The sequence below is a fragment of the Salmo salar genome, chromosome 11, assembly GCF_965601325.2.
Source record: "Salmo salar chromosome 11, fSalSal1, whole genome shotgun sequence".
In the NCBI taxonomy this organism is placed as follows: domain Eukaryota; kingdom Metazoa; phylum Chordata; class Actinopteri; order Salmoniformes; family Salmonidae; genus Salmo; species Salmo salar.
The window spans coordinates 109,547,502-109,562,805 of NC_138301.1; the positions used below are offsets into that span (position 1 = coordinate 109,547,502).

At 38.9% G+C, this 15,304-nt stretch overlaps 1 protein-coding gene across 1 annotated transcript in view; it reads left to right on the top strand.

The window, feature by feature from the left end:
* The window catches only part of nrxn2a (neurexin 2a), a 399,049-nt gene that overhangs the window by 80,687 nt on the left and 303,058 nt on the right, over positions 1–15,304 (top strand). The window lies entirely within an intron of this gene.

Below are 15,304 nucleotides of genomic sequence, written 5' to 3' on the forward strand. Positions count from 1 at the left end.
TTGTAATTAGAGAGGCCTACTGTACGTGTTATAATTAGAGAGGTCTACTGAATGTGTTGTAATTTGAGGTCTACTGTATGTGTTGTAATTAGAGAGGTCTACTGTATGTGTTGTAATTAGAGGTCTACTGTATGTGTTGTAATTAGAGAGGCCTACTGTATGTGTTGTAATTAGAGAGGTCTACTGTATGTGTTGTAATTAGAGAGGTCTACTGTATGTGTTGTAATTAGAGGTCTACAGTATGTGTTGTAATTAGAGAGGCCTACTGTATGTGTTGTAATTAGAGAGGTCTACTGTATGTGTTGTAATTAGAGAGGTCTACTGTAGGTGTTGTAATTAGAGAGGTCTACTGTACGTGTTATAATTAGAGAGACCTACTGTATGTATTGTAATTACGGAGGTCTACTGTATGTGTTGTAATTAGAGAGGTCTACTGTATGTGTTGTAATTAGAGAGGTCTACTGTATGTGTTGTAATTAGAGAGGCCTACTGTATGTGTTGTAATTAGAGAGGTCTACTGTATGTGTTGTAATTAGAGAGGCCTACTGTACGTGTGGTAATTAGAGAGGCCTGCTGTAGGTGTTGTAATTAGAGAGGCCTGTTGTATGTGTTGTAATTGGAGTGGCCTACTGTATGTGTTGTAATTAGAGAGGCTTACTGTATGTGTTGTAATTAGAGAGGCCCACAGTATGTGTTGTAATTAGAGAGGCCTACTGTACGTGTTGTAATTAGAGAGGCCTGCTGTATGTGTTTTAATTAGAGAGGTCTACTGTATGTGTTGTAATTAGAGGGGCCTGCTGTATGTGTTGTAATTAGAGAGGTCTACTGTATGTGTTGTAATTAGAGGGGCCTGCTGTATGTGTTGTAATTAGAGAGGCCTGCTGTATGTGTTGTAATTAGAGTGGCCTACTGTATGTGTTGTAATTAGAGAGATCTACTGTACGTGTTGTAATTAGAGAGGCCTACTGTACGTGTTGTAATTAGAGAGGCCTACTGTACGTGTTGTAATTAGAGAGGCCTACTGTACGTGTTGTAATTAGAGAGGCCTACTGTACGTGTTGTAATTAGAGAGGTCTACTGTATGTGTTGTAATTAGAGAGGCCTACTGTACGTGTTATAATTAGAGAGGTCTACTGAATGTGTTGTAATTTGAGGTCTACTGTATGTGTTGTAATTAGAGAGGTCTACTGTATGTGTTGTAATTAGATAGGTCTACTGTATGTGTTGTAATTAGAGAGGCCTACTGTATGTGTTGTAATTAGAGAGGTCTACTGTATGTGTTGTAATTAGAGAGGTCTACTGTATGTGTTGTAATTAGAGGTCTACAGTATGTGTTGTAATTAGAGAGGCCTACTGTATGTGTTGTAATTAGAGAGGTCTACTGTATGTGTTGTAATTAGAGAGGTCTACTGTAGGTGTTGTAATTAGAGAGGTCTACTGTACGTGTTATAATTAGAGAGACCTACTGTATGTATTGTAATTACGGAGGTCTACTGTATGTGTTGTAATTAGAGAGGTCTACTGTATGTGTTGTAATTAGAGAGGTCTACTGTATGTGTTGTAATTAGAGAGGCCTACTGTATGTGTTGTAATTAGAGAGGTCTACTGTATGTGTTGTAATTAGAGAGGCCTACTGTACGTGTGGTAATTAGAGAGGCCTGCTGTAGGTGTTGTAATTAGAGAGGCCTGTTGTATGTGTTGTAATTGGAGTGGCCTACTGTATGTGTTGTAATTAGAGAGGCTTACTGTATGTGTTGTAATTAGAGAGGCCCACAGTATGTGTTGTAATTAGAGAGGCCTACTGTACGTGTTGTAATTAGAGAGGCCTGCTGTATGTGTTTTAATTAGAGAGGTCTACTGTATGTGTTGTAATTAGAGGGGCCTGCTGTATGTGTTGTAATTAGAGAGGTCTACTGTATGTGTTGTAATTAGAGGGGCCTGCTGTATGTGTTGTAATTAGAGAGGCCTGCTGTATGTGTTGTAATTAGAGTGGCCTACTGTATGTGTTGTAATTAGAGAGATCTACTGTACGTGTTGTAATTAGAGAGGCCTACTGTACGTGTTGTAATTAGAGAGGCCTACTGTACGTGTTGTAATTAGAGAGGCCTACTGTACGTGTTGTAATTAGAGAGGCCTACTGTACGTGTTGTAATTAGAGAGGTCTACTGTATGTGTTGTAATTAGAGAGGCCTGCTGTACGTGTTGTAATTAGAGAGGTCTACTGTATGTGTTGTAATTTGAGGTCTACTGTATGTGTTGTAATTAGAGAGGTCTACTGTATGTGTTGTAATTAGAGGTCTACTGTATGTGTTGGAATTAGAGAGGCCTACTGTATGTGTTGTAATTAGAGAGGTCTACTGTATGTGTTGTAATTAGAGAGGTCTACTGTATGTGTTGTAATTAGAGAGGCCCACTGTATGTGTTGTAATTAGAGAGGTCTACTGTATGTGTTGTAATTAGAGAGGCCTACTGTATGTGTTGTAATTAGAGAGGCCTACTGTATGTGTTGTAATTATAGAGGTCTACTGTACGTGTTGTAATTAGAGAGGTCTACTGTATGTGTTGTAATTAGAGAGGCCCACTGTAGGTGTTTTAATTAGAGAGGCCCGCTGTAGGTGTTGTAATTAGAGAGGTCTACTGTATGTGTTGTAATTAGAGAGGCCCACTGTAGGTGTTTTAATTAGAGAGGTCTACTGTATGTGTTGTAATTAGAGAGGCCTACTGTATGTGTTGTAATAACAGAGGTCTACTGTATGTGTTGTAATAACAGATTTCTACTGTATGTGTTGTAATAACAGAAGCCTGCTGTATGTGTTGTAGTTAGAGGCCTACTGTATGTGTTGTAATTAGAGGCCTACTGTATGTGTTGTAATTAGAGAGGGCTACTGTATGTGTTGTAATTAGAGAGGCCTACTGTATGTGTTGTAATAACAGAGGCCTACTGTATGTGTTGTAATTAGAGGCCTACTGTATGTGTTGTAATTAGAGTGGCCTACTGTACGTGTTGTAATTAGAGAGGCCTACTGTATGTGTTGTAATTAGAGAGGCCTGCTGTACGTGTTATAATTAGAGAGGTCTACTGAATGTGTTGTAATTTGAGGTCTACTGTATGTGTTGTAATTAGAGAGGTCTACTGTATGTGTTGTAATTAGAGGTCTACTGTATGTGTTGTAATTAGAGAGGCCTACTGTATGTGTTGTAATTAGAGAGGTCTACTGTATGTGTTGTAATTAGAGAGGTCTACTGTATGTGTTGTATATAGAGGTCTACAGTATGTGTTGTAATTAGAGAGGCCTACTGTATGTGTTGTAATTAGAGAGGTCTACTGTATGTGTTGTAATTAGAGAGGTCTACTGTAGGTGTTGTAATTAGAGAGGTCTACTGTACGTGTTATAATTAGAGAGACCTACTGTATGTATTGTAATTAGAGAGGTCTACTGTATGTGTGGTAATTAGAGAGGTCTACTGTATGTGTTGTAATTAGAGAGGCCTACTGTATGTGTTGTAATTTGAGTGGTCTACTGTATGTGTTGTAATTAGAGAGGTCTACTGTACGTGTTGTAATTAGAGAGGCCTGCTGTAGGTGTTGTAATTAGAGAGGCCTGTTGTATGTGTTGTAATTAGAGTGGCCTACTGTATGTGTTGTAATTAGAGAGGTCTACTGTATGTGTTGTAATTAGAGAGGCCTACTGTATGTGTTGTAATTTGAGTGGTCTACTGTATGTGTTGTAATTAGAGAGGTCTACTGTATGTGTTGTAATTAGAGGGGCCTGCTGTATGTGTTGTAATTAGAGAGGCCTGCTGTATGTGTTGTAATTAGAGTGGCCTACTGTATGTGTTGTAATTAGAGAGATCTACTGTACGTGTTGTAATTAGAGAGGCCTACTGTACGTGTTGTAATTAGAGAGGCCTACTGTACGTGTTGTAATTAGAGAGGCCTACTGTACGTGTTGTAATTAGAGAGGCCTACTGTACGTGTTGTAATTAGAGAGGTCTACTGTATGTGTTGTAATTAGAGAGGCCTGCTGTACGTGTTGTAATTAGAGAGGTCTACTGTATGTGTTGTAATTTGAGGTCTACTGTATGTGTTGTAATTAGAGAGGTCTACTGTATGTGTTGTAATTAGAGGTCTACTGTATGTGTTGGAATTAGAGAGGCCTACTGTATGTGTTGTAATTAGAGAGGTCTACTGTATGTGTTGTAATTAGAGAGGTCTACTGTATGTGTTGTAATTAGAGAGGCCCACTGTATGTGTTGTAATTAGAGAGGTCTACTGTATGTGTTGTAATTAGAGAGGCCTACTGTATGTGTTGTAATTAGAGAGGCCTACTGTATGTGTTGTAATTATAGAGGTCTACTGTACGTGTTGTAATTGGAGAGGTCTACTGTATGTGTTGTAATTAGAGAGGCCCACTGTAGGTGTTTTAATTAGAGAGGCCCGCTGTAGGTGTTGTAATTAGAGAGGTCTACTGTATGTGTTGTAATTAGAGAGGCCCACTGTAGGTGTTTTAATTAGAGAGGTCTACTGTATGTGTTGTAATTAGAGAGGCCTACTGTATGTGTTGTAATAACAGAGGTCTACTGTATGTGTTGTAATAACAGATTTCTACTGTATGTGTTGTAATAACAGAAGCCTGCTGTATGTGTTGTAGTTAGAGGCCTACTGTATGTGTTGTAATTAGAGGCCTACTGTATGTGTTGTAATTAGAGAGGGCTACTGTATGTGTTGTAATTAGAGAGGCCTACTGTATGTGTTGTAATAACAGAGGCCTACTGTATGTGTTGTAATTAGAGGCCTACTGTATGTGTTGTAATTAGAGTGGCCTACTGTACGTGTTGTAATTAGAGAGGCCTACTGTATGTGTTGTAATTAGAGAGGCCTGCTGTACGTGTTATAATTAGAGAGGTCTACTGAATGTGTTGTAATTTGAGGTCTACTGTATGTGTTGTAATTAGAGAGGTCTACTGTATGTGTTGTAATTAGAGGTCTACTGTATGTGTTGTAATTAGAGAGGCCTACTGTATGTGTTGTAATTAGAGAGGTCTACTGTATGTGTTGTAATTAGAGAGGTCTACTGTATGTGTTGTATATAGAGGTCTACAGTATGTGTTGTAATTAGAGAGGCCTACTGTATGTGTTGTAATTAGAGAGGTCTACTGTATGTGTTGTAATTAGAGAGGTCTACTGTAGGTGTTGTAATTAGAGAGGTCTACTGTACGTGTTATAATTAGAGAGACCTACTGTATGTATTGTAATTAGAGAGGTCTACTGTATGTGTGGTAATTAGAGAGGTCTACTGTATGTGTTGTAATTAGAGAGGCCTACTGTATGTGTTGTAATTTGAGTGGTCTACTGTATGTGTTGTAATTAGAGAGGTCTACTGTACGTGTTGTAATTAGAGAGGCCTGCTGTAGGTGTTGTAATTAGAGAGGCCTGTTGTATGTGTTGTAATTAGAGTGGCCTACTGTATGTGTTGTAATTAGAGAGGCTTACTGTATGTGTTGTAATTAGAGAGGCCCACAGTATGTGTTGTAATTAGAGAGGCCTACTGTACGTGTTGTAATTAGAGAGGCCTACTGTATGTGTTGTAATTAGAGGGGCCTGCTGTATGTGTTGTAATTAGAGAGGCCTGCTGTATGTGTTGTAATTAGAGTGGCCTACTGTATGTGTTGTAATTAGAGAGGTCTACTGTACGTGTTGTAATTAGAGAGGTCTACTGTACGTGTTGTAATTAGAGAGGCCTACTGTACGTGTTGTAATTAGAGAGGCCTACTGTACGTGTTGTAATTAGAGAGCCTACTGTATGTGTTGTAATTAGAGAGGCCCACTGTAGGTGTTTTAATTAGAGTGGCCTACTGTACGTGTTGTATTTAGAGAGGCCAACTCTATGTGTTGTAATTAGAGAGGCCTACTGTACGTGTTGTAATTAGAGAGGTCTACTGTATGTGTTGTAATTAGAGAGGCCCACTGTAGGTGTTTTAATTAGAGAGGCCCGCTGTAGGTGTTGTAATTAGAGAGGTCTACTGTATGTGTTGTAATTAGAGAGGCCCACTGTAGGTGTTTTAATTAGAGAGGTCTACTGTATGTGTTGTAATTAGAGAGGCCTACTGTATGTGTTGTAATAACAGAGGTCTACTGTATGTGTTGTAATAACAGATTTCTACTGTATGTGTTGTAATAACAGAAGCCTGCTGTATGTGTTGTAATTACAGGCCTACTGTATGTGTTGTAATTAGAGGCCTACTGTATGTGTTGTAATTAGAGAGGGCTACTGTATGTGTTGTAATTAGAGAGGCCTACTGTATGTGTTGTAATAACAGAGGCCTACTGTATGTGTTGTAATTAGAGGCCTACTGTATGTGTTGTAATTAGAGTGGCCTACTGTACGTGTTGTAATTAGAGAGGCCTACTGTATGTGTTGTAATTAGAGAGGCCTGCTGTACGTGTTATAATTAGAGAGGTCTACTGAATGTGTTGTAATTTGAGGTCTACTGTATGTGTTGTAATTAGAGAGGTCTACTGTATGTGTTGTAATTAGAGGTCTACTGTATGTGTTGTAATTAGAGAGGCCTACTGTATGTGTTGTAATTAGAGAGGTCTACTGTATGTGTTGTAATTAGAGAGGTCTACTGTATGTGTTGTATATAGAGGTCTACAGTATGTGTTGTAATTAGAGAGGCCTACTGTATGTGTTGTAATTAGAGAGGTCTACTGTATGTGTTGTAATTAGAGAGGTCTACTGTAGGTGTTGTAATTAGAGAGGTCTACTGTACGTGTTATAATTAGAGAGACCTACTGTATGTATTGTAATTAGAGAGGTCTACTGTATGTGTTGTAATTAGAAAGGTCTACTGTATGTGTGGTAATTAGAGAGGTCTACTGTATGTGTTGTAATTAGAGAGGCCTACTGTATGTGTTGTAATTTGAGAGGTCTACTGTATGTGTTGTAATTAGAGAGGTCTACTGTACGTGTTGTAATTAGAGAGGCCTGCTGTAGGTGTTGTAATTAGAGAGGCCTGTTGTATGTGTTGTAATTACAGTGGCCTACTGTATGTGTTGTAATTAGAGAGGCTTACTGTATGTGTTGTAATTAGAGAGGCCCACAGTATGTGTTGTAATTAGAGAGGCCTACTGTACGTGTTGTAATTAGAGAGGCCTACTGTATGTGTTGTAATTAGAGGGGCCTGCTGTATGTGTTGTAATTAGAGAGGCCTGCTGTATGTGTTGTAATTAAAGTGGCCTACTGTATGTGTTGTAATTAGAGAGGTCTACTGTACGTGTTGTAATTAGAGAGGCCTACTGTACGTGTTGTAATTAGAGAGGCCTACTGTACGTGTTGTAATTAGAGAGGCCTACTGTACGTGTTGTAATTAGAGAGCCTACTGTATGTGTTGTAATTAGAGAGGCCCACTGTAGGTGTTTTAATTAGAGTGGCCTACTGTACGTGTTGTATTTAGAGAGGCCAACTCTATGTGTTGTAATTAGAGAGGCCTACTGTACGTGTTGTAATTAGAGAGGTCTACTGTATGTGTTGTAATTAGAGAGGCCTGCTGTACGTGTTATAATTAGAGAGGTCTACTGTATGTGTTGTAATTAGAGAGGCCTACTGTATGTGTTGTAATTAGAGAGGCCTACTGTATGTGTTGTAATTAGAGAGGTCTACTGTATGTGTTGTAATTAGAGAGGTCTACTGTATGTGTTGTAATTAGAGAGGTCTACTGTACATGTTGTAATTAGAGAGGCCTACTGTATGTGTTGTAATTAGAGGGGCCAGCTGTATGTGTTGTAATTAGAGAGGCCTGCTGTATGTGTTGTAATTAGAGTGGCCTACTGTATGTGTTGTAATTAGAGAGGACTACTGTACGTGTTGTAATTCGAGAGGCCTACTGTACGTGTTGTAATTAGAGAGGCCTACTGTACGTGTTGTAATTAGAGAGGCCTACTGTACGTGTTGTAATTAGAGATGTCTACTGTATGTGTTGTAATTAGAGAGGCCCACTGTAGGTGTTTTAATTAGAGTGGCCTACTGTATGTGTTGTAATTAGAGAGATCTACTGTATGTGTTGTAATTAGAGAGGCCTACTGTACGTGTTGTAATTAGAGAGGTCCTACTGTATGTGTTGTAATTAGAGAGGCCTACTGTACGTGTTGTAATTAGAGAGGCCCACTGTAGGTGTTTTAATTAGAGTGGCCTACTGTACGTGTTGTAATTAGAGAGGCCTACTGTATGTGTTGTAATTAGAGAGGCCTACTGTACGTGTTGTAATTAGAGAGGCCCACTGTAGGTGTTTTAATTAGATTGGCCTACTGTACGTGTTGTAATTAGAGAGGCCTACTGTACGTGTTGTAATTAGAGAGGCATACTGTACGTGTTGTAATTAGAGAGGCCTACTGTACGTGTTGTAATTAGAGAGGCCTACTGTATGTGTTGTAATTAGAGAGGCCCACTGTAGGTGTTTTAATTAGAGTGGCCTACTGTAAGTGTTGTAATTAGAGAGGCCTACTGTATGTGTTGTAAAAAGAGAGGCCTACTGTACTTGTTGTAATTAGAGAGGCCCACTGTAGGTGTTTTAATTAGAGAGGCCTACTGTACATGTTGTAATTAGAGAGGCCCACTGTATGTGTTGTAATTAGAGAGGCCTACTGTATGTGTTGTAATTAGAGAGGCCTACTGTATGTGTTGTAATTAGAGAGGCCTACTGTACTTGTTGTAATTAGAGAGGCCTACTGTATGTGTTGTAATTAGAGAGGCCTACTGTATGTGTTGTAATTAGAGAGGCCTACTGTATGTGTTGTAATTAGAGAGGCCTACTGTATGTGTTGTAATTAGAGAGGCCTACTGTACTTATTGTAATTAGAGAGGCCTACTGTATGTGTTGTAATTAGAGAGGCCTACTGTATGTGTTGTAATTAGAGAGGCCCACTGTAGGTGTTTTAATTAGAGAGGCCTACTGTACGTGTTGTAATTAGAGAGGTCTACTGTACGTGTTGTAATTAGAGAGGCCTGTTGTACGTGTTGTAATTAGAGAGGTCTACTGTACGTGTTGTAATTAGAGAGGCCGGCTGTATGTGTTGTAATTAGAGAGGTCTACTGTATGTGTTGTAATTAGAGAGGTCTACTGAATGTGTTGTAATTTGAGGTCTACTGTATGTGTTGTAATTAGAGAGATCTACTGTATGTGTTGTAATTAGAGGTCTACTGTATGTGTTGTAATTAGAGAGGCCTACTGTATGTGTTGTAATTAGAGAGGTCTACTGTATGTGTTGTAATTAGAGAGGTCTACTGTAGGTGTTGTAATTAGAGAGGTCTACTGTACATGTTGTAATTAGAGAGACTACTGTATGTATTGTAATTAGAGAGGTCTACTGTATGTGTTGTAATTAGAGAGGTCTACTGTATGTGTTGTAATTAGAGAGGCCTACTGTATGTGTTGTAATTAGAGAGGTCTACTGTATGTGTTGTAATTAGAGGTCTACTGTACGTGTTGTAATTAGAGAGGCCTGCTGTATGTGTTGTAATTAGAGAGGCCTGTTGTATGTGTTGTAATTAGAGTGGCCTACTGTATGTGTTGTAATTAGAGAGGCTTACTGTATGTGTTGTAATTAGAGAGGCCCACAGTATGTGTTGTAATTAGAGAGGCCTACTGTACGTGTTGTAATTAGATAGGTCTACTGTATGTGTTGTAATTAGAGAGGCCTGCTGTATGTGTTGTAATTAGAGAGGCCAACTGTACGTGTTGTAATTAGAGAGGCCTACTGTATGTGTTGTAATTAGAGAGGCCCATTGTAGGTGTTTTAATTAGAGAGGCCTACTGTATGTGTTGTAATTAGAGAGGCCTACTGTACGTGTTGTAATTAGAGAGGCCCACTGTAGGTGTTTTAATTAGAGTGGCCTACTGTACGTGTTGTTATTAGAGAGGCCTACTGTATGTGTTGTAATTAGAGAGGCCTACTGTATGTGTTGTAATTAGAGAGGCCCACTGTAGGTGTTTTAATTAGAGTGGCCTACTGTACATGTTGTAATTAGAGAGGCCTACTGTATGTGTTGTAATTAGAGAGGCCTACTGTACGTGTCGTAATTAGAGAGGTCTACTGTATGTGTTGTAATTAGAGAGGCCTGCTGTACGTCTTGTAATTAGAGAGGTCTACTGTATGTGTTGTAATTAGAGAGGCCTACTGTATGTGTTGTAATTAGAGAGGCCTACTGTATGTGTTGTAATTAGAGAGGCCTGCTGTACGTGTTATAATTAGAGAGGTCTACTGAATGTGTTGTAATTTGAGGTCTACTGTATGTGTTGTAATTAGAGAGTTCTACTGTATGTGTTGTAATTAGAGGTCTACTGTATGTGTTGTAATTAGAGAGGTCTACTGTATGTGTTGTAATTAGAGAGGTCTACTGTAGGTGTTGTAATTAGAGAGGTCTACTGTACGTGTTATAATTAGAGAGACCTACTGTATGTATTGTAATTAGAGAGGTCTACTGTATGTGTTGTAATTAGAGAGGTCTACTGTATGTGTTGTAATTAGAGAGGTCTACTGTATGTGTTGTAATTAGAGAGGCCTACTGTATGTGTTGTAATTAGAGAGGTCTACTGTATGTGTTGTAATTAGAGAGGCCTACTGTACGTGTGGTAATTAGAGAGGCCTGCTGTAGGTGTTGTAATTAGAGAGGCCTGTTGTATGTGTTGTAATTAGAGTGGCCTACTGTATGTGTTGTAATTAGAGAGGCTTACTGTATGTGTTGTAATTAGAGAGGCCCACAGTATGTGTTGTAATTAGAGAGGCCTAGTGTACGTGTTGTAATTAGAGTGGCCTACTGTATGTGTTGTAATTAGAGGGGCCTGCTGTATGTGTTGTAATTAGAGAGGCCTGCTGTATGTGTTGTAATTAGAGTGGCCTACTGTATGTGTTGTAATTAGAGAGGCCTACTGTACGTGTTGTAATTAGAGAGGCCTACTGTACGTGTTGTAATTAGAGAGGCCTACTGTACGTGTTGTAATTAGAGAGGCCTACTGTACGTGTTGTAATTAGAGAGGCCTACTGTACGTGTTGTAATTAGAGAGGTCTACTGTACGTGTTGTAATTAGAGAGGTCTACTGTATGTGTTGTAATTAGAGAGGCCCACTGTAGGTGTTTTAATTAGAGAGGCCCGCTGTAGGTGTTGTAATTAGAGAGGTCTACTATATGTGTTGTAATTAGAGAGGCCCACTGTAGGTGTTTTAATTAGAGAGGCCTACTGTATGTGTTGTAATTAGAGAGGCCTACTGTATGTGTTGTAATAACAGAGGTCTACTGTATGTGTTGTAATAACAGATTTCTACTGTATGTGTTGTAATAACAGAGGCCTGCTGTATGTGTTGTAGTTAGAGGCCTACTGTATGTGTTGTAATTAGAGGCCTACTGTATGTGTTGTAATTAGAGAGGGCTACTGTACGTGTTGTAATTAGAGAGGCCTACTGTATGTGTTGTAATAACAGAGGCCTACTGTATGTGTTGTAATTAGAGGCCTACTGTATGTGTTGTAATTAGAGTGGCCTACTGTACGTGTTGTAATTAGAGAGGCCTACTGTATGTGTTGTAATTAGAGAGGCCTACTGTACGTGTCGTAATTAGAGAGGTCTACTGTATGTGTTGTAATTAGAGAGGCCTGCTGTACGTCTTGTAATTAGAGAGGTCTACTGTATGTGTTGTAATTAGAGAGGCCTACTGTATGTGTTGTAATTAGAGAGGCCTACTGTATGTGTTGTAATTAGAGAGGCCTGCTGTACGTGTTATAATTAGAGAGGTCTATTGAATGTGTTGTAATTTGAGCTCTACTGTATGTGTTGTAATTAGAGAGGTCTACTGTATGTGTTGTAATTAGAGGTCTACTGTATGTGTTGTAATTAGAGAGGCCTACTGTATGTGTTGTAATTAGAGAGGTCTACTGTATGTGTTGTAATTAGAGAGGTCTACTGTATGTGTTGTAATTAGAGGTCTACAGTATGTGTTGTAATTAGAGAGGCCTGCTGTACGTGTTGTAATTAGAGAGGTCTACTGAATGTGTTGTAATTAGAGAGTTCTACTGTATGTGTTGTAATTAGAGAGGCCTACTGTATGTGTTGTAATTAGAGAGGTCTACTGTATGTGTTGTAATTAGAGAGGTCTACTGTATGTGTTGTAATTAGAGAGGCCCACTGTATGTGTTGTAATTAGAGAGGTCTACTGTATGTGTTGTAATTAGAGAGGCCTACTGTATGTGTTGTAATTAGAGAGGCCCGCTGTAGGTGTTGTAATTAGAGAGGTCTACTGTATGTGTTGTAATTAGAGAGACCCACTGTAGGTGTTTTAATTAGAGAGGCCTACTGTATGAGTTGTAATTAGAGAGGCCTACTGTATGTGTTGTAATAACAGAGGTCTACTGTATGTGTTGTAATAACAAATTTCTACTGTATGTGTTGTAATAACAGAGGCCTGCTGTATGTGTTGTAATTAGAGGCCTACTGTATGTGTTGTAATTAGTTGCCTACTGTATGTGTTGTAATTAGAGAGGGCTACTGTACGTGTTGTAATTAGAGAGGCCTACTGTATGTGTTGTAATAACAGAGGCCTACTGTATGTGTTGTAATTAGAGGCCTACTGTATGTGTTGTAATTAGAGTGGCCTACTGTACGTGTTGTAATTAGAGAGGTCTACTGTATGTGTTGTAATTAGAGAGGCCTACTGTATGTGTTGTAATTAGAGTGGCCTACTGTACTTGTTGTAATTAGAGAGGCCTACTGTACGTGTTGTAATTAGAGAGGCCTACTGTATGTGTTGTAATTAGAGTGGCCTACTGTACTTGTTGTAATTAGAGAGGCCTACTGTACGTGTTGTAATTAGAGAGGCCTACTGTATGTGTTGTAATTAGAGAGGCCTACTGTATGTGTTGTAATTAGAGAAGCTTACTGTATGTGTTGTAATTAGAGTGGCCTACTGTATGTGTTGTAATTAGAGAGGTCTACTGTATGTGTTGTAATTAGAGAGGCCCACTGTAGGTGTTTTAATTAGAGTGGCCTACTGTACGTGTTGTAATTAGAGAGGTCTACTGTATGTGTTGTAATTAGAGAGGCCTACTGTATGTGTTGTAATTAGAGAGGCCTACTGTATGTGTTGTAATTAGAGAGGCCTGCTGTACGTGTTGTAATTAGAGAGGTCTACTGAATGTGTTGTAATTAGAGAGGTCTACTGTATGTGTTGTAATTAGAGAGGCCTACTGTATGTGTTGTAATTACAGAGGTCTACTGTATGTGTTGTAATTAGAGAGGTCTACTGTATGTGTTGTAATTAGAGAGGCCCACTGTATGTGTTGTAATTAGAGAGGTCTACTGTATGTGTTGTAATTGGAGGTCTACTGTATGTGTTGTAATTAGAGAGGCCTACTGTATGTGTTGTAATTAGAGAGGTCTACTGTATGTGTTGTATTTAGAGAGGTCTACTGTATGTGTTGTAATTAGAGAGGCCCACTGTATGTGTTGTAATTAGAGAGGCCTACTGTATGTGTTGTAATTAGAGAGGCCTACTGTACGTGTTGTAATTAGAGAGGCCCGCTGTAGGTGTTGTAATTAGAGAGGTCTACTGTATGTGTTGTAATTAGAGAGACCCACTGTAGGTGTTTTAATTAGAGAGGCCTACTGTATGAGTTGTAATTAGAGAGGCCTACTGTATGTGTTGTAATAACAGAGGTCTACTGTATGTGTTGTAATAACAAATTTCTACTGTATGTGTTGTAATAACAGAGGCCTGCTGTATGTGTTGTAATTAGAGGCCTACTGTATGTGTTGTAATTAGTTGCCTTCTGTATGTGTTGTAATTAGAGAGGGCTACTGTACGTGTTGTAATTAGAGAGGCCTACTGTATGTGTTGTAATAACAGAGGACTACTGTATGTGTTGTAATTAGAGGCCTACTGTATGTGTTGTAATTAGAGTGGCCTACTGTACGTGTTGTAATTAGATAGGTCTACTGTATGTGTTGTAATTAGAGAGGCCTACTGTATGTGTTGTAATTAGAGTGGCCTACTGTACTTGTTGTAATTAGAGAGGCCTACTGTACATGTTGTAATTAGAGAGGCCTACTGTATGTGTTGTAATTAGAGAGGCCTACTGTATGTGTTGTAATTAGAGAAGCTTACTGTATGTGTTGTAATTAGAGTGGCCTACTGTATGTGTTGTAATTAGAGAGGTCTACTGTATGTGTTGTAATTAGAGAGGCCCACTGTAGGTGTTTTAATTAGAGAAGCCTACTGTACGTGTTGTAATTAGAGAGGTCTACTGTATGTGTTGTAATTAGAGAGGCCTGCTGTACGTGTTGTAATTAGAGAGGTCTACTGTATGTGTTGTAATTAGAGACTGGCCTACTGTATGTGTTGTAATTAGAGAGGCCTACTGTATGTGTTGTAATTAGAGAGGCCTGCTGTACGTGTTGTAATTAGAGAGGTCTACTGAATGTGTTGTAATTTGAGGTCTACTGTATGTGTTGTAATTAGAGAGGTCTACTGTATGTGTTGTAATTAGAGAGGCCTGCTGTATGTGTTGTAATTAGAGAGGTCTACTGTACGTGTTGTAATTAGAGAGGTCTACTGTATGTGTTGTAATTAGAGAGGTCCTACTGTATGTGTTGTAATTAGAGTGGCCTACTGTATGTGTTGTAATTAGAGAGGTCCTACTGTATGTGTTGTAATTAGAGTGGCCTACTGTATGTGTTGTAATTAGAGAGGCCCACTGTAGGTGTTTTAATTAGAGAGGCCTACTGTATGTGTTGTAATTAGAGAGGTCCTACTGTATGTGTTGTAATTAGAGTGGCCTACTGTATGTGTTGTAATTAGAGAGGTCCTACTGTATGTGTTGTAATTAGAGTGGCCTACTGTATGTGTTGTAATTAGAGAGGCCCACTGTAGGTGTTTTAATTAGAGAGGCCTACTGTATGTGTTGTAATTAGAGAGGTCTACTGTATGTGTTATAATAACAGAGGTCTACTGTATGTGTTGTAATAACAGATTTCTACTATATGTGTTGTAATAACAGAGGCCTGCTGTATGTGTTGTAATTAGAGGCCTACTGTTTGTGTTGTAATTAGAGGCCTACTGTATGTGTTGTAATTAGAGAGGCCTACTGTATGTGTTGTAATTAGAGAGGTCTACTGTATGTGTTATAATAACAGAGGTCTACTGTATGTGTTGTAATAACAGATTTCTACTATATGTGTTGTAATAACAGAGGCCTGCTGTATGTGTTGTAATTAGAGGCCTACTGTTTGTGTTGTAATTAGAGGCCTACTGTACGTG